The following is a 27271-nucleotide window of genomic DNA, read 5'->3' as shown; positions in this document are numbered from 1 at the left end:
TATTGGCAAAGTTTGTTATCTTTATTTAGTCGTTAGGACAAGGAAGAGATAAATATGCCCAAAATATACAGAATTAATAAGATAGATCTTCACTATCCGATATGGTAGTTACTAGCCTCATGTGGCTATTTAAATTTAAATTTGAGTTAATTAAAATTAAATAAAATTCTAAAATGTGTTCCTTTGTCACATTAGCCACATTTCAAGGGTTTAATAGCCCTTCGTGGCTACTATATTGACCAGCATAGCTATAGAACATTTCCATCATCACAGAAAGTTCCATTAGCCACCATCCCTAAGATAGAAAATATTAATAGGATGGCAATATTTGTAGGGAAGATGACACCAGTGAATATGAGGGCACACAAAAGTTCTATCTTATTATCGAAGAAATAAAAAAATAGCAATTTTTTAAAATGTAGAAAGGTAAGCAAACAAAAATAATAAATTAGTATCGTAGAATGGATCCCATTATACCAGTAGTTACAGTAAATGTAAATGGGCTAAAGTCATAGTTAAAAGACAAAGATCAAAAGAAGGGTTTACATATTGTATACAAGAGACCCACTTAAAGCATAGGGGCATGCAAAAGCAGTTTGACAGCATTGGTTCAGCCATACGAAATTGCCATTTTTGTGGGACAAAAAAGGATGGATATTGCCAATTTTATATGGTTCAATGTTTTAAGAAATAAAAGACATAAATGGCTACCAACAGAAAGAAAGCTAATACAGCTGCATCAATACTAGACAAAAGAGATACTAAGACAAAATGAAGAGTTAGGGATAGAGATTATCATTACATTAATTTGAAAAGATTCAGTTTATTGAAATGACAAAAAGAAATTTTGTCAAATGTATGGACCTAAGAAAACACTCACAAGATGTAGCAAAAAGTGTTAAAACTGCAGAAAGAAGTTTGATAAATTCACCATCATATTGGATTACTGTGACAATTATTGATACATCAATCAGACAAAAAATTCAGCAAGAATAGTTGAACAATACAATTGACAAGCCTTCCCTAATGGATGGATACAGAGTTCTATATTAAAAAATTAAAGAACATCCATTTTTGTCAAGGGCACATTTATAACAATGAATTACATTTAATAACTGATCAAGAAAGTCCCAGTGTGCATCAAAGAACACCACTTAGGCTAGACAGCTCTATGTTTGCTTAGGCAGAGTCCTATAAACTCAAACACAAAGTCCTTGAGATCAAACCCAACCTCCACCCAAGAGGTGACTCTCCCAGAAACTTCCTTTAAAAGTTCTAAGAATGAAATCACTTCTCCACCAAGGTACCACCTGCTAAGACTCAAGCCTCAATAGAGTGCTATACCTCCTTGAGTTCAATGACTCTTACTTCTATTTACTCACACAAATGAACAGAGTGTTGTACCGAGCAGTACAGTGACCAGTTAAAGCCTGATGGAACAGGGTGTGAAGTGGGACTTTTCCTATTCTTTAAGAATCTTGGCTAAAGCCGCAGAACTTAGGACAGGTTGATGAGTGCATCATCATTCTAGAGAGAGAGGCATTGAACACTTTGTGACCCAACTTAATAAAAACATCACAGATCTAGCCTGCTAATTAGCATCAAGCTCCACCACACATCTCCAGCATATGTAAGAGATGACCTGGAAATGTACAAAGTGTTGCAGTGAACTAGCAGAGAAACTGGTGGCCTAATCTGGAGCGACATGTCTTTCTTCTCCTCAAACTCGTCCTTTACAAAGTCTGGGAGGCTCCCAGGGGATCACTCTAAGAGGCTGGGACTGCCAGCAAGTTTCCATGGACTTCCCCCTGGCTGGAGTTTGGCCGGCAGAGCTACAGAAACTCCCAAGTCCATCTTGCTGTGCCCCCTTTGTAGACCACAGTGAGACAGCTCTCAGGGGAACCTGTCCATCTCAGAAAGGACAGACATCTCAAGTCCTCTGGAAAATTGAAGGATGTTTTAGGATTCCCAGATTCCTCAAGATGAAGCACCCACATGACACGCAATCCTGTTTCTTGGTCGTTTTGACCACACCCTATTGCACGACTTGTCTGCACTGCTATGCACAAAGCTCTGCACTCTCTCACCCATCTGGTCAAGAGCCCCTCCTGGGAAGAGGACAGAGAAAGAAGGAGGACATTGAAACCATCATACATTGGAGGGCTGGCCTATGGCTTCCCACCCAGTATTCTGCTCTCTGTGTAAAGAACCCCATTCCTTCAACTGCTCCCTCTGCAAAATGGTTTCTAATCATTCACTATCCTATCTACTCTTACTCCCTTTTGCCAACATCACTGTTCAAGTACATTGCCCTGAAATTGCAATAATTCCACTGCCAAGTGAGACAAATAAGGGAGAATAAACACCATTTCCTTTAAATGTTCTAAAACCCAGGATTTTTACTTACTCACTAATACAGCGAGTCTGAGATTCCTAAGGTCTCACATCATCACAGAGTTAGAGACCAAGTAATTTCAGCTGAGCCAGATCTCTTCCCCTCATACATCTGACTTTTTTCTGTTTGATAAGTTGGATAAGTTATGAATATAGGGAAAATGTTGACAAAAGATTAAAAGTACAAATAGCTTTGCATAATTTTTTCCCAAAAAATATAACTAAATCATAATAGTAATTAAAGTCTTGGCTTTCTTGTCTGTTTTTAATCCTTACCAATTTAAGTATTTTTCCAGAACAATTTCATTGTCTCCAAAAATAGTCCTTCACAAGATAAAAAAAATTAGCTAATAAATTCTTGCATATAAAATGGCTCTGCATCTTATAAATATTTCACAAACATTTGCCAGTTTATTTGTTTTTCTAAATGGTTTCTTATTATTTCTTTGTTTAAAAGGTCCTGGGCCGCGAATATATCATGTCCGGGGACTGCAAGATAACAAACGATTTTTTTTCTCTAATCACATTGTTCTTTACAATTTGATTTACTTCACTATATAAATTCATTTTCTTGGCATGAGAACAGCTGTCTCATGGCTATTAGGGGCAAAGCTGGAACTCTCAGGCAAACAGCCAGGCTCTCCCGTCTGGCCTGGTGTCACCACCATCCCTTAGGGCCTCTGCCTGAGACAACCCCCAACTGCAGGGCAAGCAACATCCCAGCCTTGTTTGTATCTGCAGGAGGATTCACAAGAGGGCTGACTCTTAGGAGGCTGAGATGACCATTTGCACTGGTGGATCTTCAGAGAGGGCATGGAGCAGCAGGGATGGGTCCTATGGAGGTGGAACAGGAAGCCAGGGTTCCGGCTCTTCCCAGCTTTGCCCACCAGCTGGAGCAGAGTGTCATCACAGTTGCTTTTGGTTTTCAATCCCCATCCCAGGTCCTTACTGTGAGTCCAAGCTCCCGGCCCCTTCCTTTCTTTCCCTGTAGGTTCTCTCTGTGTTGCACAGTTCTTGCAGTTATTTCAGGAAACTTGAAACCCCTAGCCTCTTAGTGAGCACACACACTCTCAGACCTTCAGCCCTTACGCTGTCACAATTTATAGTTAAGACCTACGTGGACCTGAAACCTTAACTGTCATCTGTGAAGTCCTCTTTGATACTGTTCCGTCACACTGGCGATGCTCTTGGGGGCACCCTAACACCTGGTTTTTCTAAAGTAACTCTAAGTTTAGCCACTATGGTGCCCTTCACTGCAAGGAAGACAGGGTCTCTATCACCAAATAGTGACAATCAAGTACATACAATAACGTTTATTTAAAGTGTAATATACTCTAAGTGTGTGTATTCGTTCAATTACACTAGTAGGAAATGTAGCAGCTAGCATTAGTGAGTACTCAGTGTACTCAAAGTGCTTTGTACATATTAATCAAATAAATGCAGTGACTTGTTTTATCCTCACAAAATGCACTGACATTGCTTTCAAGATCTAGTCCATTTTGCAGATGAAAAAAGTTAACTTGCCCTAGGTCCAGTGAGTGAAAGCAGATAACGGAGATTTGGGCCTAGGGAGGCTAGGTCCAGAGCCCATACTCATAACAAACACGTCACCCTCTCTAAACTGTACCACCCGTGAGTACAGTAACAGCTCATTCAGAACAACTAATATTCTCACGTGTTTCAGGAGCGCAAATGTAGGAGAACTCACTTCCAACTGAGGTAATCAGGGAATTTTAAGATGCGGGTTCAGTTACACCAAGACAAATATGACAGAAGTAGAGAAATAATTCCCATCTGAGGAGACTGTGCAAGCACAGAGGTAGCTTCCCAGCCGCCCTCCACCTAGTGCATCCCATTAGCATCCATCCTGACCTTTTTCTACTCTCTCATGGGAATCAGAGCTTCCCTCATTTCCAAAACAGGAGCCACTTCACTGTACCTGCTGTAGCGACCACACACCATCAAATGGGACTTGTCCCACTCCAACTGTCTTCTTCTCCTCCATCCTAAAAGAAGCTTCTACTCTCTTCCTCTTCTCTTCACTGACCACCTTCCTGAAAATGATGAGTTACACGTTCTCCTGGATTACTTAAGTAATCAAACAAGGCTTTCATTTGCCTGTGACACAGGTAATGAGAGCAGCTCTTCTTGACGTATAACTGAAACAGAAAAACCCTTTTTAAATTTTTTTAACTGTTAAGTTCAGGGGTACAAGTGCAGTTTTGTTACGTAGGTAAACTTATGTCATGGGGGTTTGTTGTGCAGATTATTTCCTTACCTAGGTATTAAGCCTAGTTCCCATTAGTTATTTGTCCTGATCCTCTCCCTCCTCCCACCCTCTGCCCTCCTCTGCTAGACCCCAGTGTGTGTTGTTCCCGCCATGTGTCCATGTGTTCTCATCATTTAGCTCCCACTTATAAGTGAGAAGATGCAGTATTTGGTTTTCTGTTCCTGCGTTAGTTTGCTAAGGATAATGGCCTCCAGCTCCAACCATGTCCTTACAAAGGACATGATCTCATTCTTTTTTATGGTTGCATAGTATTCCATGGTGTATATGTACCACATTTTCTTTATCCAGTCTATCAGTGGAACCCAGAATCAAAAGTGGCATATGCTGGTGCCTCAATGATCCACCTGAAGAGAGAAAAAAACTTAAAGGAAAAGAAAACTGATTGGATCAACATAGAAAGCTTGGGAAGACTTGCATCTGACTCCCTCTCTTCCTTCCCTAGCCTAATACTTAATCCCTCACCAATCTTAGTAAGTTACACACACCAAAAGCTCAAAACTCCCAGTTGAAGCCCTCCCTCACCTTCATGCCTTAAAAAAAAAAAAGAAAAAAAAAAAACTCCTAAATGCCAGGAGTTGTAGTAATCAAAGGACATGACCCTGATAGGATACTTTAGCCACACCATTACTTTACAATGGCATAGAGAATCTTTAAGAAATCATGCCCCAAATTTGTGCTATAAGTGTCCCAGAGTTTGAGAATTCCACTATAATTGCAATGAAGTTAGTTACACAGGTTCCATTGTTTTAAGGACTACTCAGCTTAAGGAGGAAACATTCCAGCCTGTGGCCACTGAAGATGCATCTGATGCAAAACATTTAACATTTACAAGTAAAAGTTTTAAATCCCGAGTGATTCCATAGGGCAGCAGTCACCAGCCTTTTTGGCACCAGGGACCGGTTTCGTGGAAGATAATTTTCCATGGACTGGGGGCAGGGGTGATGGTTTCGGGATGATTCAAGTACATTACTTGAATTTATTCAAGTAATTACATTGAATAATAATAAAATTATTACATTGAATAATAATAAAAGTACATTACAATTATTTATTGTGCACTTTATTTATATTATTATTACATTTAATATATAATGAAATAATTAGACAACTCACCATAATGTAGAATTCAGTGGGAACCCTGAGCTTGTTTTCCTGCAACTAGATGGTCCCATCTGGGGGTGATAGGAGGCAGTGACAGATCATCAGGCATTAGATTTTCATAAGGAGTCCACAGCCTAGATCTCTGGCATGCACAGTTCACAATAGGGTTCGAGCTCCTGTGAGAATCCAATGCTGCTGCTGATCTGACAGGAGGAGCTCAGGCGGGAATGTGACCGATGGGGAGTGGCTGTAAAGACAGACAAAGCTTCGCTTACTCACCTGCCTCTCACCTCCTGCTGTGTGGCCCAGGTCCTAACAGACCACTGACCATACCAGACTGGTCCTTGGCCTGGGGTTTGGGGTTCCCTGCCATAGGGTACAGAGTGTACTGATGTCAAATCAAGTCAACAAACTATGAAAAAGAAAGTCAAAACATGTGCCCCAAACTTCCACTTCTAAGTAGTAGGTAACAGCCAATGCCCCTGATCTCAGGAACTAAGAAACAAAAGAATAAAAAATCATTTTCGAAGCATTGGAGAGATGTGGAATCAACAAAGAATAAATAAACTAAACTTTCAGAGAGAAAAGCCAGTAAGAGGGAGATGATGGTTGGCATCTGTTTTTCCCTGGAAACATCTTCCTGTACTGTTAAATAGAAGCCCAGTGATCAGATTTAGGTCAGGTAGAAGATGCCGCTAGAAGAAGGAAAACCAGAAAAGCTTTCAGTGGTGCCATAGGGCTAGGGTGACAAATTATATCTCAGGTGAGGGCCCTGCAATGCATAGCTGATTTTACCCACAAGACATTTGATTTTTTTTTTTTTTAGCTGAGTAGTCAGGGGAGTGGAGGCCTAAAGAGCTAGGCTAAAAGTTCCTGAAAGGCAAAGTAAAATTTCTGTCAATATTTGTGACTAGGAAACAAAAAACTTCCCAGGGAAGGAACCTGAAAAGAAATCCAGCACAAGATGAAAGCCTGTGAATTGACACCAGGATCTGCAGCCACTCTTTTGGGGGCACCAGACAAATGTGGGTATCAAGGCTCAGCCCCTGGCAAGAGGCTGCTGCTGCTGGAGACAGAAAACAAAGCAAAGACTTTAGTGTTTGTGAAGGACAAAATTAGCGGGTAGGGCATCCAACCCAAGCATTCTCTCCATCAAGACCTTTGCCAAATTCTGAAGGTGATGAGGTCAGGAGTGTGAGTGCTGAGCTTAAATTTCTCTAAGGCAAAGCTGAATCACCCACAATCATTCAGAACTCAGGATGCAAAGACTTTCCAAGCTCTCAGATAAAGCCCTGAGAACAGAGGTAGGTTGAGTCTGATCAAAACTACACCAATCCCTAATGGTTGGCCCTTGGGAATCAACCTCCTCTGCCTTAGAGAGGAGACACAAAACACTTTCATGTGGAAAAGAACATCATTGGAACCTCTACAGTCTTTTATACAAAATATTCAGCTTACAAGAAATTATTAGATGTGTGAAAAGATAAGACCATAGGCTCAATGTGCTTTAATGTTGTTAAAAGCAAACAACAGAATTAGGTTCTCAAGTGACCCAAATTCTAGATACAATAGACAATTATTTTAAAATAATTATGATTAATATATTCAAGAAAATAGAGGAAATGAGAGGCAATATAAATGGAATAATGGCAATTTGCAATTAAGAATTAGAATTATTTTTTAGATAAACTATAGAACTAAAATCATAATATCCAAAATTAAGAATGCAATGAATAGTTTTAACAGTAGATTGGACATAAAACTGGTGAACTGGAAAGCAATGCAATAGAAAAATACCCAAACTGAAGGAAAGAAACTAAAAAGAAAAAAATGATTTTAAGAAATTAAGAGAAATATGGGATATATTCAAAATGTCTAAACAATATATAATTGCATTACCAGGGAGGAGAGAGAATGAGAAACAATATTCAAAGAGATAATGACTAAAAACATTCCAAACTGATGAAAGACATCAACCCACACATTCAAGAAGTTCAGCAAACTTCAAGCAAGATAAATATAAAGAAAATCACACCTAGATACATCATCAATGTCAGCTTTCTAAAAATCAAGGACAAGAAGAAAATATTCAAATCAGCCAAAGAAATAACACATTCCTTTGGAATGAGAAAAAAAAGAAAAAAATTAATAGCTGACTTCTCAAAAGAAATCTTAGAAGCAGACAAGCCAGGCATGGTGGCTCATGCCTGTAATCCCAGCACTTTGGGAGGGCAAGACGGGCAGATCACTTGAGGTCAGGAGTTCAAGACCAGCCTGGCCAACATAGTGAAACACCAAAACCCCGTCTCTACTAAAAATACAAAAATTAGCCGGGCATGGTGGCAGATGCCTGTAATCCCAGCTAATCAGGAGGCTGAGGCAGAAGAGTTGCTTGAACCTTGGAGGCGGAGGCTGCAGTGAACCGTGATCGCATCAGTGCATTCCAGCCTGGGCGAAAGAGCAAGACTCCATCAAAAAAAGGAGAAGGAAGGGGACGGGGAGTGGGAGGGGAAATCATGGAAACAGAAAATGGGAAATTTGTAACCTTATATGCTTTATTGAAGAAAAAGGAAGAAAATTACAAACAAAGAACAGAGCAGAATTTCAGTAAATTTTTTTTTAAATCTTTAAAAATCAACAAGGTCAAAAGTTATGCTTTGAAATGACAAATCTCTAGGAAAATTGAACAAGAATAAAACACTAATTACCTAATAAGAAAGAAAAAATGAACTATAACTACAGATCCTACAAACATTAACAAGATAGAAGAATATTATGAACAAGTTTACTCCAGAAGGTGTGGCAATCTGGATTACATCAATAAATTCCTCAAATACAATTTACCAATTCTAACAGAAGAATAGAAAATGTGAATAGTCTGATATATATTAAAGAAATTATTATATAATTTACAATAATTATTATTCAGTTTTTTCAGATTATTATTGAATTTATTATTAATATTTCCACACAAAAAAACCCAGGCACAGGTGGATTTTTCATTTCACAGGAACAAATAACAAGTAATATATTAGACTATTAAAAGACTATAAGGAGAGGAAATATTTCCCAACTTTTATGGATGAATCTCTCTCAGAACATATACTCAAAAATTATTTTAAAATATTAGCATAGTAAGTTCAGTGATATATACAAAAGATACCATATTATGAAGAAATAGGGTTTATTTCAGGACTGGAAGAACAGTTTTGCTTTTAAAGGCAATCAGTCTAATTCATCACATCATCAGGAAAAAAACTGGGGAAAAATCATGCTTTCATGTTAATGCAAAACATTAGACAGAATTCAACACTCATTCATGATTTTTTATAAAAACTCAAACTAGCAATATGGACAATATATATGGAGATTCTTTGGGGAAAATGGCAAAGATCTATTTCTTGATATGAGTTATCATTGCAAGGGCTTCCATCTTGAAATAATTCGCTAAGCTATACATTTATTATGAGTGGGATTTTTCTGTGTCTATGATTTATTTTACAATAAAATGTAAATAAAAAGGGAAGAAGTTGGAGAAGTTAGTAAGATAACCTGAATATCATGAATCCCATTAAGAACTTATTTTTTTCAAACTGTGATGAGTGTCTGCACCTGTGTTCACAACTGGAAATTCATTATGTCCCACATCACCTTTAAATTTAAGTGAAGCAACACTATGCAGTCTTACTCTATAAAAATGACTTATTATCTTTAGATGATTCATTTACAGGTTTAGTAAGGGAAAAATGTGTGACATCCTTCAATTTCATGGCTGGAATGCTGAACAAATAGGATTCCAACATCATAAATTTATTTTACCCATCACAATGCAGTTATATATTATCTTTAATGTTCTCATGGGCCTTGCAATTTTTTGATAGGAGAGTTTGCAATTATTTGAAGAGATGCAAACAAAGAAGGACTGAGGGAAGGAAGGTGTGTGGAGTGTATTTGGGGTGTGTATGTATAACGTGATTGTGTTTATTTCTAGGTGATCTGTGTTATGTATGTGAGTGTGTGTAATATGCATTTGGTGTGTGTGAGGGATGTCTGTGCATATTTGTGTATATCTGTGTGTTGTGTATGTATGTGTGGTGTGTGTGTATTGTGTGGCACATGTGGCATTGTGTTTCATTGTATTGTAGTGTATTACGTGGTGTGTGTAGTGTGTGTATTCTTTGGTGTATATGTGGTATATGTCTGTGTTGCACTGTATGTGTGTTATATGTGCACTGTGCAGTAAGTGAAAGGTGTTTGTGTGTGTATTGTGTGCGTGATATGGTTAGAAGACTATACATTCATTAACAGAGTTATTTTGAAAAACTCGTAATCCATCCAGGAAAGGGCTACCCAGAAGGTTGAGTCTAGAAATCCTACCATGAAGGAATAGAAAGAGCAGGGAAAGATAAACTTGAATAGGGGACAATTTAGAAAATGAAAGCGAGATTTTTTTTAATTGGCTGAAAATGTCCAAAAAGGAACTCATGAAAAGGGACAAGGCTTCTCTGTGTGGATACAGAAGGCAGAATGGAAGCTTGTTATTTGAAATGCAATTAGACATCTAAAAAAATGCAATTTACTCCTTGCTGAGTGGAGAATTTTCTGTCACAGTGGGTGTGCAAGTAGAGATGAAATGCAGAGCTCTCGGGGTTGGGCCAGATAACCTCAAGATGCTCTCAACTGCGAAAGGGTTAGAAAGAAGAATAAAGAGTGTGCTAGACCATGCCCAGCCCTAGCCATCCCCATGCCATCCCTGGCAGGTGCTCAACAGAATCGTGCTCTTGGGAGGCACAGTGAGATTATTGGTGGCTGCTCCTTGGATGGCTCCCAATGAACTCAACGCTGAGGGAATCCACTCCAATACCCTCTCCTTGAACTGGAGAGCTATTACTCAGATCAAGATACAGGCAATCTCAGAATTAAAATCTAAGCGAAGAGGAAGGGTCGTAGATCGAGACCATCAGAAGCCAACACCATGGGGTACAGCATTGCCCCAATGGGTGGTAATGGAAGCAATGAGAAGTGTGGGGAGCAGAAGAAAATTTAGCTCTGCTCTTGCTTCTAACAATGTTCCACACATTTCCTGTGTTAAACAAGTAACTCAGCTTAGCTTATGGAGTCAAGGCCTATCCACTTTTCCCAACACAGCCACAAGCCCGGAGAAATCTAGAAAATAATACAGTCATTAGCTTTAACTACGGGCTTTCAAAATTTATCTGTAAACACGCATGCTATTTTTTCAAAAGGCAGGATTTGGCCTGAGCAACAAGCACAACTGAGAGTCTGTGGAGTCACCTTTGTGTATTATGGAATACACACCCATAATCCATGCAGTTTTTAGCAGTGGAATCTATCTTCTGCTTCCATCCCATTTTACACATCACTTCTGGCTCCATCCCATTCATCTTCTAGGACATGAGGGCTGGGAATGAGACTTGGCAATGCCACAGTTGCTCCTGCCTGGTATGAATTAATTTTTAGGTAATTCAGTAGTGGCCAAGCATATCTTCACAACCATCCAGCTCAACTCAATGTGAATGCAATGATCATGCATTCTTCACACTGCATCAAAAACAAGCAGATGTCTCGTGGATCCATTCCCTGTACAATATTCCTAAATGTTCAAACCTGCATTTTAAAGGTCTGATGAAACAAATTCAAGTTAATATTACTTGCTAAAAATTAGAAATGAGAACAAGAATTTCCTAGCAGCTTTAAAATACCCCCAAACTGGAAACAATCCAAATGTGTATCAACAAGAGAAAGGATACATCTCCCGTGCAATGGAGTATGACACAGTATCTACGTCAGTTCAGGCTGCTACAGAATATCATAGGCTGGACAGATTATATAACAAATATTTATTTCTCAGTTCTGGAGGCTGGGAAGTCCAAGATCAAGATGCCAGCAGATTAATGTCTGAGGAGGGCTTCTCACCTGGTTTGGAGGTGGCCATCTTCTTGTATCCTCACATGGCAAAGAGAGAGAGAGCTCTGGTCTCTTCATCCCCTTGTAAGTGCACTAATCCCATTCATAAAGGCTCTATTCTCATGACCTCCTGATACTATCACATGAGGATTTAGGCTTCAAGACATGAATTTGAGAGGAACACAAATATTCAGTCCATAGCACACAGCAACGAAAAAGAATGAACTCCTGATGGCTGCAACAACATGAGTCAGTTTCAGCGGCATAGCTAAGTGAAGGAAGCCACACAGAAAAGAGCAGATGCTGGCCGGGCGCGGTGGCTCACACCTGTAATCCCAGCACTTTGGGAGGCCGAGGCAGGTGGATCACGAGGTCAGGAGATCGAGACCATCCTGGCTAACACGGTGAAACCCTGTCTCTACTAAAAATACAAAAAAAATTAGCTGGGCGTGGTGGTGGGCGCCTGTGGTCCCAGCTACTCAGGAGGCTGAGGCAGGAGAATGGTGTGAACCCAGGAGGCAGAGCTTGCAGTGAGCCGAGATCACGCCACTGCACTCCAGCCTGGGCAACAGAGCGAGACTCCGTCTCAAAAAAAAAAAAAAAAAAAGAGCAGATGCTGTGTGATGCCATGTATGTCAAGTTCAAAACCAAGCAAAGCCAATCTATAGTGACAGGGTATATTAGTCCACTCTCAGGCTGCTATAAGGACATACCCAAGACTGGGTAATTTATAAAGCAAAGAGGTTTAATTGACTCACAGTTCTACAGGGCTGAGGAGGCCTCAGGAAATTCACAATCATGGTGGAAGGAGAAACAAACACATCCTTCTTCACAGGGCGACAGCAAGGAGAAGTGCCAAGCAAAAGCAGGAAAAGCTTCTTACAAAACTATCAGATCAACCGGGTGCAGTGGCTCATGCCTATAATCCCAGCACTTTGGGAGGTCGAGGCGGGCCGATCACTTGAGGTCAAGAGTTCGAGACCAGCCTGGCCAATGCGGTGAAGCTCCACCTCTACTAAAAGTACAAAAATTAGCCGGGTGTCATGGTGCACGCCTGTAGTCCCAGCTACTCGGGAGGCTGAGGCTCAAGAATCGCTTGAACCTGGGAGGCAGAGGTTACAGTAAGCCGAGATCGTGCCACTGCAATCCAGCCTGGGTGACAGAGAGAGACTCCATCTCAAAAAAAAGAAAATCATCAGATCTCGTGAGAACTTACTCATTATCACAAGAATAGCATGGGGGAACTGCCCCCATAATTCAATTACCTCCCACCAGGTCCCTCCCATGACATGTGAGGATTATAGGAAGTATAAGATGAGATTTGGGTGGGGACACAATCAAACCATATCAGAGGGGTCAGGGTAAACATTATTCTGAGGGGCAGGGGATAGTGACTGAAAAGAACTCCAAAGAGGTGTTCTGAGGTCTGGCAATATCCTGTGTCTTGCTCTAGCTGGTGGTTACATGGATGCATTTAGCATGTGAAAATTCATGGGGCTGTACATTTGATAAATAGGCCCATGGAAAACAATCAGCAAATGAGCTCAATAGGAATTTATAAATCTCCCTGTAGGAGGATGCTAATGTAACACAGCCAAAATTATAATGCCATTTTGGGGAAGCTTTTGTGGCCTCAAACACCGTTAGGAAACCCACAGGCAATGGGAAGACACTTGGCTCAAGGCACTGGAATACCAGAATCATGACCCTTTTTGGGACTAGAAGATCTTGGAAATCATATATGCCAAGCCCCTCAGTTTACAGATCTGGAAATGAGGCTCCCAAGCTTCCGTTGTTGCAAATATCGTCTGGAAGACAATGCCTCCAATCAATGGAGCTCAGCCCTGGCTGCACGGCAAAACCTCCTGGAGAGCTTTAAAACATATTGATACCCAGGCTCACCCCCAGCCTAATTAATTTATAATCTCTGGAAATGAGGCTCCACATCAATAGTTCTACCAGCTCCCCAGGTGAGTCTAATGACTGCATCAAATCATTACAGCACCCATATCTTGCTTAAATTTGTTTCAGATTACTCTGCCAGACCCCTTGCAAAGCCTGAAGCAATGGGCCCAGGAGTGGTGAGTTTTGTTCAGCACAGAGGGGATGTGGGAGGAGGAGAAGCCCAAAGAGAGGCTCAGTGAGGGTGAGGGGCCGCACCACCCGCTCCCCCCACCTTGCCTGCAGTTGCCAACACCACCTGCCTCGGAGCTGGGGAGAAATGCTCTTCCGTTCTCTTTACAAGATTTCCTGTCACTTCCTCCCAGCTCACATTCAGTGGTGCCAGTTGCATAACCCAAGGAGCTGTTTTCTTAAAGTTCAAAGTCAGAATGGATCTGGCACAGCAAAAAATTCAGGATAAATTTAGTCAAGATCTCCGTTCTGGCAGCAGAGGCACGGCTTTGACTCGGCTGCGCCATGAGTCCCGATGCACAGGCTGGAGGTGCACACCCAGATCTTCAACTGCAGCCACAAATAATGTCAGGTAGCGTCTGGGCCTTTCCCGCCACTCCCAGGAAGTCGTTATGCCCCATCTTCGGTTTCCTCTACCTATAGGAAGAGCTCGACAACAATGCACTTGCCGCTCTCACAGGCGTGGACCTCCCTAGTGGGATGTGTCCAAGCAGGATCCGGGAGGCAGCTGTCAAGTTAGGAAATGAGATTCCTTGGAGGCAGGCAGGTGACACAAAGTAAGTGCCTACCAGTTACAGAACACTCAGCACTTTACAGGCACGCCTTGTTTAGTCCTTGCACATCACACGTGCAAGCCATTTGCTAATATTTTACCATCTAGAGACTAAAGGCTCAGCCCCATTGAGCAATCTCACAGGTTAGAGAGAGCATCTGGGTTTGGATACAGGTGTTTCGGATTCCAGAGACCACGTGTGTTATTAACTACTCTGCTGCTTTCTAGATAGTCTTTCATTAAAATCATAAAGGATGGAAAACTAAATAAAATACAGCTGTGTTTTGCTCATTCACCCTTTCCTTTTTTCAGCCATCTTTCAGTGAGGACCCGCCAGGTGTGAAGCACTAAATTGTTGGGGTTTGTGAGAGCTCATCACACTCACTTTTACCCCCGGCCAGTTTGGAACTGAGAAAAAGCTGCTGCAGTCAGATGGATAAAGATGGAAGATCCCAGCCACGGTACTGGAAATGCAGAGTGAGAGAAGACGGCTCAGGCAAGGGAGCAAAGGGGCAGCTCATCCCCTTCTCGGAAACAACTGACCCCCAAATCTGCAAGCCCATCCACTGGGAAAGCATCTGTCCTGTGAAAGTTCTCAGAATCCAAACAGAGTCACTAATGTTAAGAAAACTCTCACAAATAGAGCCAGGGAAGCCATGAACAGTGGGTTCTAAAACCATATGCCTGATAACAAACAAAAAAACAAAAACCCCCAAAAAATCACAACCTTGCTCAAAGACCATTGCAACCTTATGCAAAAACAAACAAACAAACAAACAAAACACTTCTGCAAGGACATCTGTCCAGCAGCTGCCTGTCCAACCTCAGACTGCTATCACCCTTGCTGTTGATCTTTGTAGCCAAGGATAATTATATCAAAAGAATTAAGTAATCCTCCTCATTTTTTTCCCTCAACCTTTGCCTGCCTTTCTCTCCCTGAATACGGGCATAGTTTACTAAAATGTGCAGATTCCCATCGCAATGCTCTCTTCCCAGATAATCATCTTTGCTTTCAGAGAGCCTCTCTCTGTTTTATGTAGGTGGACGACCCTTACCTCATAGAAGAACAAGCAGATGGAGCAGGGTGCACCTGATCCATGCACGTTTCCTGCAGTTCCATGTCCCTGGGATATCTAGAATAGGCGAATTCAGAGATTGAAAGTAGATTAGAGGTTTCCAGGGACTGGGGAGAGGCAGCTGAAAGGGATTATTTAATGAGTTCAGAATTTCCATTTGGGATGATTAAAAAGTTTTGGAAATACTAATGATGGGTACACAATATTGTGAAGGTCCTTATTGCTAATAAATTTGTACACCTAAAAAATAATTAAAATGGAAAATTTTATTTTACATGCATCTTCCCACACACAAAAAAGAAATTCCAAATAGACTTCTGTTGATACTCCTTCTCCCCTCCAGCAACCATCCTATTTCCTTGAAAACAGTTACTAGGTCTCAACGCCAGAAATTCATTCCTCCCCTCCTCTTTTCTTTTGAACCAACTTCAAGCAGCCTTTCCTTCTGCTGCCGCACCCACCTGGAGGAGGTGAGGGGAAAGTGTGGCCAGGGCTGCAGAGAGAAGGAGAGAAGTGGGGCAGTGAGGCATGAACACCTCGCTGCTGCGAGAGCGGCAGGAAACATAGGCACAATCTAGACAGGGGTGCGGGGGCCAGGGAGGGTTGTTGGTTTTGCAATAAAAGACATGACAGCACGTGTGTGTGCTCCCGGGAAGGATCCAGAGGAGGGGATGAATGAGGCTGTGGGGACGCGAGAAGCAGCTGCAGGTGAGACCAGCACTTCCCCTAAGGGAGGGGAGGGATGAGGCACCACACCCGGCGGCTGGTGCGTTTGGCCCTGGAGCTGCGGGGATTTTATTTTGATTGCTGCTCCTCTCTTTGCAGCAGAGTTATCAGAGCAGGGAGAGGAGATGGGGTTGTGGTTGCAGAGGTCCAGGGAGAAGGCTGGAAATAGCCATTGCTGAGAATAAGAGTGAGTGGACTGACGATGGGCCAGCAACAAGGAAGGCCTGCCTGAAGATGGTCCTCACGGGTGAAGAATGCCAGTGTTGAAATGCAATCACAGAAATACACAAATAACTAACAAAGTCTAAAATGAAAAATGCCTACTTTGGAGACTTCGTTAGTTCCCTAGGGCTGCATAACAAATGAGTACAAAATTGTCAGCCCATCTTTTAATCCCATGAAATACCCATTACCTTCCAAAACACACTGGCTCCCCTGTACTCCCTCCCCACCCCACTCTGGTGAGTGTTTCTGTGTTTCTGTTGTGCGTGAGCGCAGGAGTTATAACTACCTGATGATTTTCAAGTCCAGGGGCCCTTTCACACCCACTAGCTCAGTCCTCCTCTTTGAAGCCTTTGTCACTGCTGGGCACCATCCTCCACAAGGGATGCGAGGCTCCTTGCCTTCTCCCTCTCTCATCCTCCCTCTCCTGCATAAGAACAGCTCACCACACCATATTCCCCATAGCCAACTTTGATCTTTTTCTTTCTCCCTGAACATTTGTCCCCCTGTGTCCACAGCTTCCACTATTACCAAGTGAGGCTGTAGCCCTGGACCTCCGCCCCAGCTCAGACCATGCTCCTGCTTCCCCTGGGAACACACACCCAGCTCTCCCACACTCAGCATAACCAAAACCATTCATTATGTCCCCAGAAAACTTGAAACTTGTTCTTCCTAGAGATTCCTCACTATGATTACCGAACGTATCAACTTAATGGGTCTATCATATGTGCCCCCCCCACACACACATGCACACACACACACACACACATGATAAAGACTTCCCTAAGAAGAGACTGGCAAACGTTTTTCTATAAAAGGCCAGATAGTACATATGTTAAGCTTTGCAACCACATGGTCTCTCTGACATTGTATCTTGAAAACAGCATACAAAAAGTAATGAACACAGCTGAGTTCCAGTAACACTTTATAAAAACAGGCAACAGGTCAGATTTGGCCAACAGGCCATAGTTTACTAAGCCATGCCCTAAAATATACCAATGGTTAACAGTGGTTTATCTGTCAATGTCAGGATTCCAGGTAGTTTTGATACTCTGCTTTATAATTGTTCTGTATGTTCCAAGTGTGCTATAATGAACATGTACATTATATTTATAATCAGAAACAGGATTTAAGCTAATGTTGGAAATTAATGGCTGATATCGTGGTCAGCTGTACTGATTAAAGTTACTCCTCCAAACAGACAGCCATCCTTGAAAAACCCCAAAACTGTTGTTAGTAGCCAGTAAGTGAACAGTTAATATTTGGCTTATTTGAAGCTCCAATGGAAAGATTTTTTCCTTTCACACCTTTTCTGTAATCAGTGCAGGCACCTGCATGTACGCACACACACAGTGATTTTCTTGAGGAAATGGATGAAATTCCTTTTTCCATCACATTTTCCTCAAGTGACTTCCTTGTCTCACTGGCAGTATATAAGTCAAAGAAAAATTTACAATTATTTCTTACACTACAAACTTAGTGAGAATGGAAAAATTGGCTGAACCGAAATGTCTCTTCTCCTCCCACTTTGGTTTCTTGCACACAGTGTGATGAAATCCTGCAGACAGGCAGAACTGGGCACACAGTTCTCAGAAGGGCCGCTACTGAGGCCAGGAGAGTCAAATCCCCCCTCCAGCATTCTGCTCACACATAGATAAGAGGCAGTTTACTCTTTGTGTTGGAGTTTTTGCTTTCACTTTCAACAAATTGATCCCTGCAATGTAACTGTTTTCAGATAAGAAGTTTAAGCAAATCCTTTCAAAAATAATAGGCATTTTCATTTAGAGAATTAAAATTCTAAAGGGGTTCAGGAGCTACATCCTGAGGCCCCCGCTAGGGGCGCCACTCCCTCCTCCGTGCGGCCTCCTGTGCGCCCGTATCAGTGCGGAATCCCTCTGGGCCAGGTTTCTCCGCTCTACCAACCTTTCCTGATGGGCTCTGAACGCATCAGCCGCAGCAGGAGGTTAGGAAATCCTGAATTCGGCAGAATATCTAGAGCCCACCAACCACGTTCGATGTTCACTGAACACTGGCCGGTGATTTTTTGGAGCACCTCATCTTGGATAACTACAAATGTCGGGTTCATTGCTCTAGATCAAGGTCTCTCAACTTGGGCACCACTGAGTTTGGGGGCCAGAGAAAAACTGTCTTTTGTTGGGGGTGGGGGCTGTGCTGTACATTGTAGGGTGTTTAGCAGCATTCCCAGGATCCACCCTGGATGCCGGCAGCAGGCCCCCAGTTGTGACAACCAAAAATGTCTTTGGTACTACCAAGTGTTCCCCTACTGAGAACACTAAGTGTTGGTCACGCCTACATACCTGAGGGTATGACAGCTCCTGTATGTAGGAAGTGTATTTAGTAAGAAGGTCTCAGGGAAGCAACTGTTTCCCTGGGAGAGGTCAGTACAGCCTGAGCCATCGGCTTCCTTGGGAGCTCACCTAGTGGTAGGTGAGCACATGTAGAAACGCTGGGCCATGGCGCACCTATGAAGATGACCCTTCGTCCACCAGAGATTGAACTGGAGTGGCGATGGGGATCTTCACCATCCCTGTCCTCTCACAGTCAACCCCTTGATTCTGATGGCTCAAATTCGTAAGATCCCTGAGGCCAAACCAAGAGTAAACTGTGGTAAATGGGAAACCTGGGGCCAAGGTTGAACTGCTCAGGGTCTGTGGATTTTTTAAGTAGTTGCTAACATTTAAATATTAGAAAAGGTCACTTGAAAATCCAATCTGGCCACTCTTGCCTTGCATTCACATGTAGGAACAATGAACTGGAGCTGGGTCACCTCGGGCATGCCCTTTGCCACAGTCCCCACCCTGCCCTGCAGCCCCCCCAGGCAGGTTCCTCTCCTGCTTCGCTCATTTACATCGGCTGCCCGAGGACACTGAGGTTGCAGCCCTGGTCTATGGCCTCATTTCACCATTTTTAATGTTGTGACACATGTTTTCTTTTAGTCAAATAAGAAAATAAGCAAACAGATTGCCCAGTGGAATTCAAGCTACAAAAGAAATTTAGAAGAAATGTTTGTGTTGAGGACATGAAACTACTTTACCCAACTACCCAACTCCCAAACATGCTCAAAATATAAAATCCAGCTTAATGGTCCAGTGACCAGTTGAGTGCCCTGCTGAGACCAGAACAGCAGGGAGGTCAGGAGACCCTGGCCATAGATTTACTTGGTGCTGACTGGTGTGTGACCTGGGACATGTCCTCTGTCTGCCCTGAGCTTAGCTTCCTCCTCTATCAAATAAAAGGGCTAGACTATAGGGACCCCAAGGATATAGATTTACTTGGTGCTGACTGGTGTGTGACCTGGGACATGTCCTCTGTCTGCCCTGAGCTTAGCTTCCTCCTCTATCAAATAAAAGGGCTAGACTATAGGGACCCCAAGGATTTTTTTAGATTAAAAAAATTCCAATGATTCTCTAAATCATGGATCAGCAAGCTTTTCCTATAAAGGGTCAAAAGGGAAATATTTGAGGCTTTGCAAGCATCACAACTACTCAGCTCCACCACCGGAGTGAAAAGCAGCCACGAACAATATGCAAATGAATGAGCGTGGCTGTGTTCCGAGACTTTATCTTTATTCGCAAAAGCCAGAGGCCAGCTGGATATGGCACTCAGGCGACAGTCTGTGGACCCCTGCTCTAAGTTAAAACGTCCACAATTTACATGTGATGAAATGGCATGTCCTTTCTTTGTATATCCATGATAATTAAAAAGAAAAAAGAATTTTAAGAGAAAAAAATGGCATAAAACCATACACACACTGTATCAATGTTAGTTTCCTGGTTTTGACATTGCAGTGTAGTTATGTAAAATGTAATCATCACAGAAACTGAGTAAATGGCACAGGGTGCTTTTCCACAACTTCCTGTGAATTTATAATTTTTTTCAAAGTAAAAAGTTTAAAAAGTGGTCTATATTGAAAAAATAGGTGAATCGCTTTCTCTGTGTGTGTGTGTGTGTTTTGTTTTTTTTGTTTTGTTCTGTTGTTTTGTTTTGTTGAGATAGAGTCTTGTTCTGTTGCCCAGGCTGGAGTGCAATGGCGCAATCACAGCTCACTGCAGCCTTGACCTCCCGGGCTCAAGTGATCCTCCCACCCCAGCCTTCCAAGTAGCTGGGACCACAGGCATGCGCCACCATGTCCAGCTAATTTTTGTAGTTTTAGTAGAGACAGGGTTTTGTCATGTTGTCCAGGCTGGTCTGAAACTCCTGGGATCAAGTGATCCGCCCACCTCGGCCTCCCAAAGTGCTGGGGTTACAGGCGTAAGCCACCACACCTGGCTGTGAATCATTTTTTAATGTTAACTTTTGAGAATTTAGTTTAGCAAGACACAGGGTTCTTTTATTGCATTAATATGTCTAGCAGGCATATAGTGCTTAAAGGTTTTCTGTTTAAACTCAGCCCAACCCTAGATACACTGATAAAATAAATTTTAGAGTCAGACAAGAAACCTCTTGTTCTCCCAGGATGTCTCCGAACGGATAGTCCTTCCGGGTGATGCTCTGGGGGAGTGGATGCTCTGTGGTGTTGCTGATCCATTTAGGCCAAAGTCTCCTCCTGGCTCTTCTGTCTCCTGTTACCCTCTTGACCAGTGGCATACCCACTCAGTAGCGGCCCTCCTGAGAACTAAGTCTCCACATTCTTTGACTAAGTAGATGCCAAGCTCAGGGAGCATGGGGGATTTCATTATAGCAGGAAGGACTTGAGTCAGAGGGCAGAGAGATATGGTCAGAGGTGTCCCCTTCATCTACCCTAGCTATGCCACTGGGAGTGCGCAGGGCCATAGAGGGAGGGAGGGTGGCAGGACTGCGTGACCTGGGGGGATCTTTGACCTTGACACTTCATCGCTCCATGGCTGCAGGCAACCTTACAGCTGGCTCTTACTTTCTCGATTGTTCCAAAGCATCCGTCTCACTGCTCAGCCCCTTCTTTGCAGTGTTTTAAATCTGCTACTTTCCACCTGATGCAGGAATTTGAATTATCATCTGCAATTTATGCTGCAAACAAGGAATGATTTGTAACTCTCTTTACTTTTTTAAAGACCACAGCAAGTGGCAGGAAGCCACAGTGAAAACTCCCATGAGGCGTCTCCAGGAAAGACCAAGTGACCTTTGTGGGCATAATTGTGAGGCCCTTCAAACCTCACATTAGAGACACACACTCACAATACATGCCACAAGCACACTCACATACACCTTACACACTACACACTCACACAATACACACACACAGCACACTACACACACATTACACATACACACACAGCACACTACACACACATTACACACATACACACACAATACACACCAGACACTACACATACACACACAACACACACACATTACATACATACACACACAATATGCCCCACACACATTCACACCCTGCATATACAATACACACCACACACATACATACACACCATACTACACACATACACATATGCTGATACACACAATACATAGCACGCACCACACATAAACTACATACACAATACAAACCATACGTAACACACACATATACACAATACACACCATACTACACACATGCACACATGCTCATGCACACAATATAGAGCACACAGCACACATAAACACACTACAAACACAATACACACCACACACACAACATACCTCACATATACACATCCACCCAACACACACACACACACACACACACACACCATGCTCCACCCTCATTCAGCCCTCCCCAGGGAGCCCATCCTCTCCCTTGGTCAAGGGTTGGAGGAGCAGCGGGTTAGGGGTTGCAAAGGGAAAAGGAAGTATAGGTCATGGGGGACCCCTGGCCTCCCTTCACCTGCTCGCCCCCACCAATCTGGTTTTCTAAGCTGCCCTATTTCTAAGCTGCCGTATCACAAGCCAACTCACTTTCATGCAGCTGCTATGCAGGCAAATTGTACATAGATTTCATTCCTTCTAACTTCATTCATGCTAAACACTGCACACACTGGGTGCTTTATTTCATCTTCCTGCCTTTACCACCACAAGTCAGATGGGCCAAGCAGTCATTCTTTGAAACAGAAGGGTTTCCCTGAATAATGTGTCGCACCTGTCTCATCTTTCAATTTACTATGTTAACTTAAGAACCCACTTGCAAATGGTCAAAGATAATGCACATTAAATCAGTATTTGCTAATTTCGAGTTACCTGGGATGCTTGTTAAAAATAAAGTGCTCTGAGCTTTGCCCCCAGACTCTCAGCATCATAATCTTTAGGATCAAACGAGTGAAACCTCGTTTTTAGAAAACACTCCAGGGGATTCTTAGCACTCAGAAGAGGTTGAGCAGCCCAGCCTTAAACCCTGACTCCGATGATTGCACGTCACGTCCATTGCATCTATTGCAATGCACGGGAGCTCGTCCCTCCCTAGCTTCCAGCTGTCCTGGGTCAGTAGATTTGCCCTCTCAGCCTGGCTCCCTCCTTCTCTAAAGGGACTGGCAACAGTGGACTGTCTTCTGCTTCTTAGCTCATCTGAAACCTTAGCCAGACACAGCCACCAACTTGAGTGCTTCCAGATTCCAGAAGAGCTGGAAGCAACAGCCCCAACGTGATCTCCATTCTGCCTCCACATTCCTCTTTTGGAGGAAACCTGGACCTCCCTGCTCACAGGGCCCTGGTTCTCCCCACTGCTCCCTCCTCCCCTGAGGCCCAGGTAGCCACAGCACAGTTGGCCAGCCTGGGGGAGCATTTCATTCCAGCTCTTTCCCAGGGACAAGCAATTTCTGGCTGCTTGTGCCATTCACTCTGCAACTTTGTGCAACACTCTTCACTGTATGGACACGCGTGATGTTCTGAGTTCAGACCGTGTATTAATCAGGGTTCTCCAGAGAAACAGAATCAACAGGATATATTACATACATAGGAGGAAGAGAGTTTGAGAGAGAGAAAAATTTTTTATGGGAATTGGCTCATGTGATTCTGGGGGCCCAGAAGTCAGACTGTCTGCCATCTACAAGCCAGGGAACCAGGAAAGCTGGTGATGTGATTCAGTCTCTGAGTCCAAAGGCCTGAGAAGTGAGGTAGGGGAAAGGGAGGGAGCCAGGAGGTCTGATACCAGAGGGCAGGAGAAGATGGATGTTCCAGCTCCAGCAGAGAATGAACTCCCCCTTTCTCAGCCTTTTTGTTCTACTTGGGCCCTCTGTGAATTGCACAATGCCTGCCCACACGGGGGAAGGGAATCTTCATTTGGCTACAGATTGCAATGCTAATCTCTTCCAGAAATACCCTTGCAGACACATCCAGAATACTGTCTTACCAGCTATCTGGGCATTCGTTGCCCCAGTCAGGTTAACATATAAAATGAACCACTGCGACTGCCTCTTAAAAATCTACGCTACTCTCTTAAAAATCTACGCTACTGTCTTTAGAAAATAGCAGTTAAACAAGGTGTCATATTTTAAACACTGGCTATGAACAGCGTGCTAGACAAGATATATACATATTTCTGTTTTTTTTTTTTTTTTTTTTTAAGACAGAGTCTCACTCTGTTGCCCAGGCTGGAGTGCAATGGCGTGATCTCGGCTCACTGCAACCTCTGCCTCCTGGGTTCAAGCAATTCTCCTGCCTCCCAAGTAGCTGGGATTACAGGCACCTGCCACCATGCCTGGCTAATTTTGTATTTTTAGTAGAGACAGGGTTTCACCATGTTGGTCAGGCTGGTCTCGAACTCCTGACCTCAGACAATCCACCCGCCTCGACCTCCCAAAGCACTGGGATTACAGGTGTGAGCCACAGCACCCAGCCAAGATCAATATCTTTAAAACCATTAACTTTCCTATGCATCCGAAAGAACCAATTAGAAATGCATAGAAAAATCTCATATATAATTAAAAAACTATAATAAACCGAGAAAGAAACTTAACAAGAAATGTTCAAGATTACAGAGAAAACTATAAAACCTTACTGACAAACTCATTTAAAAGATCTGACTATGTTGTGGGATTTATTGTATTCAAAAATGAAAAGATTCAGCAGTGCAAAGATTTTAATGGAACTAGACAAGCTGAGTCTCAGAGTAATATGGAAGAGGAACTATGTAACAATAGTCGGAACCTTTAAAGGAAAAGAATGAAGAGGGATGGTTGTGCACCCTACCAGACTTCCTAAAAGGTACAGGGACGTGCCAATTCAGGAAGGGGCGACACCATCCGCGGAGAGATAAAGCCTAGAAACTCATTTATTTGTTCATTCAAGAATAAATAACGATTGTTAAATTGACCCGCTACTATGGTTTTGGCATTGGAAGTTTGGCATTGGCAAGTTAAATCCCTACCAGTACAGCATTCATCAGAAAATATGTTTCACCTCAATTAAAGTCCTAAATACAAAAAAAAAAAGCCAATAAGAGAAAAAACATAAAAGAGAATGTTAAGGTAGAAAAGACATTCTAAATATGGTATAGGCTGGGTGTGGTGGTTCACGCCTGTAATCCCAGTACTTTGGAGGCCAAGGTAGGTGGATCACTTGAGGTCAGGAGTTCAAGACCAGCCTGACCAACATGGTGAAACCCTGTCTCTATTAAAAATATGAAAAAAATTAGCCAGGCGTGGTGGTGCATGCCTGTAATCTCAGCTACTTGGGAGGCTGAGGCAGGAGAATTGGTTGAACTCGGCAGAGGTTGCAGTGAGCCTAGATCTCGCCATGGCACTCCAGCCTGGGCAACAAGAGCGAAACTCCATCTGAAAATAAAATGAAATAAATAAAAATAAAATAAAATAAAATAAAATAAAATAAAAAAAATGTATAAAGGAAGAGAAGACATCTCAATTTGTCTACTTTGAAATTTAAATAACAAACAAAGCTTTAAGACATGGGACTACTCAGAGATAATATGTGTGATTTCTATCACAGGCAAGAGGCTAGTTTCCATAGTAAATTAAGAACAGCAACAAATCCACATGGCAGATGTTCTTTCACCACACCCAGGGCTCCTGTGTTGGTGTAAACAGCTGGTGTCCACCCTATGGGGGCAGGTGTTTGGACATTTGAAGATCCAGTGCCCTCATGGTTGTCAAATATTTTGGATATTTTCTCTGAACATCAATAAGAAGAAGAATAGACAAACAGACAAAGACACTGAATAGGTAACTCATAATAAACGAAATTCTAATGACTAATAAACATGAGAAGACGTTTAGGTAATAATTAAGAAAATCAAACCCAAAACTAAATGATTCGCCCTGTCTCAGCCATCAGCATGGCTTGTAAGTATGGTGATGGTGTCGAATGTCTATTAGACATTGCCTCCAGGAGTGTGGAATGTGCCCAGCCCCTGTATGACTGTTCAGCATGTGTACTACACTCAACATGCATTCCCTTTGTCTTAGTCCCTTTTCTGTTACTTATGACAGAATACCTGAAACTGGGCTATTTATAAGAAAATAAATTTATTTCTTGCAGTTATGAAGGCTGGACAGTTCAAGGTCAAGGGGCCACATCTGGTGAGGAGCTTTCTTGCTGATGGAGAACTCTCTGCAGAGTCCTGAGTTGGCCCAGGAGACCACATGGCGAGGGGCTGGGAGTATAAGCTCAAGTTCTCTTCTTCTTATAACTCCATGATAATCTATTAGTTCATTAATCCATTAATCCATGAATGAATTATTCCAATCATCTCTTAAAGGCCCCACCTCTCAATACTGCCATTGTGGAAACTAAATTTCTACAGGAGTTTGGGAGAGGATGAATATTCAAATCACAGCATCTTTTGATTCATAAATCTCACTCTTGGCCAGGCACAGTGGCTCATGCCTGTAATCGCAGCACTTTGGAAGGCTGAGGCAGGAGGATTGTTTGAGTCCAGGAGTTTGAGACCAGCTGAGACCAGCCTGGGCAACATAGCAAGATGCCATTCTATAAAAAATAAAAAAAGAATAGCTGGGCATGGTGGCGTACGCCTGTGGTCCCAGCTACTGGGGAGGCTGAAGTGGGCAGATCACTTGAGCCCAGGAGGTTGAGGCTGCAGTGAGCTGTGATCATGCCACTGTGATCCAGTCTAGATGACAGAACGAGACCCTGTCTTAAAACAAAACAAAACAAAACAAAAAACAACAACAAAAAAAACACTGCCTCACATTTTTCATCTATCCCAATGGTTCTGAACAGGCGGGAAGGCCAATGTTTCCCCCAGTGGATATTTGACACCATGTGGGGACATTTTTGGTCGTGATAAGTAGTGCACACTACTGACACCTAGTGGGTGGAGGCCAGGGATGCTGCTAAGTGCTGCTAAGCGTTCTCCAGTGCACAGGACAGCACCCCCATCACTAAATAATTATCTGGCCCAATATATGGACAGTGTCCAAGGTGGAGACCTGATTCTGAAGAAATCCTCACACATACACAAGAAGCCACAGCTAAGGATGGTCACTGAAGCATTGTTTGTGGTAGTAGAAACTGGAAACAATCTAAACATCCATCAGTGATGAAAGAAGGAGCTACAGAAACAGATGCTGGCACACTGTAGAACTCCATAGCATTCGGGAGAGAAGGCACGCTACCCAGCCTTGGAAAGGTTCAGTAACTACAAACCCAGCCTTCCATGGGTAAGTTGTAATCAAACATCAGAATGCTTAAAATAGAGAAATTATACCAATGACTGCCCTCTAGTAGCCCAAAGGGGTGAGCTTTCACCCTAAGGAGGACTCATCACCACTCCTACCACCCTCTGAAATGTTGATGCCCCCTTAAAGGGTCAGAATGGGCATCTTGCCCCCACACACCATGAATTGAGATTTCTAGACACTCTATTGATTCACTTGAATGTAGAGTGACCTTTCTGCAGATGTATGCACTGACCACTAGGTCAGCGACGTCCATAGC

General features: G+C 42.8%; 1 long non-coding RNA gene across 2 annotated transcripts; it reads right to left on the bottom strand.

Moving 5' to 3' along the window:
* LOC129143921 (uncharacterized) lies at positions 1 to 25137 on the bottom strand. Of its 2 annotated transcripts, none has more exons than XR_008547867.2 (3): positions 15455 to 25137; positions 5798 to 6032; positions 1 to 4448 (listed from the first exon to the last, which is right to left on the bottom strand). It is a non-coding gene; the product is annotated as an uncharacterized LOC129143921 (long non-coding RNA). The 2 variants fall into 2 exon arrangements; XR_008547868.2 differs by lacking the exon at positions 15455 to 25137 and adding an exon at positions 11105 to 12313.
* Between the last annotated feature and the right edge of the window lie 2134 nt (positions 25138 to 27271).

Source organism: Pan troglodytes, chromosome 4 (assembly GCF_028858775.2).
Source record: "Pan troglodytes isolate AG18354 chromosome 4, NHGRI_mPanTro3-v2.0_pri, whole genome shotgun sequence".
Taxonomy (NCBI): Eukaryota; Metazoa; Chordata; class Mammalia; order Primates; family Hominidae; genus Pan; species Pan troglodytes.
The sequence above is the reverse complement of the archived record's forward strand: the minus strand, read 5'-3'. Positions and strand labels throughout refer to the sequence as shown.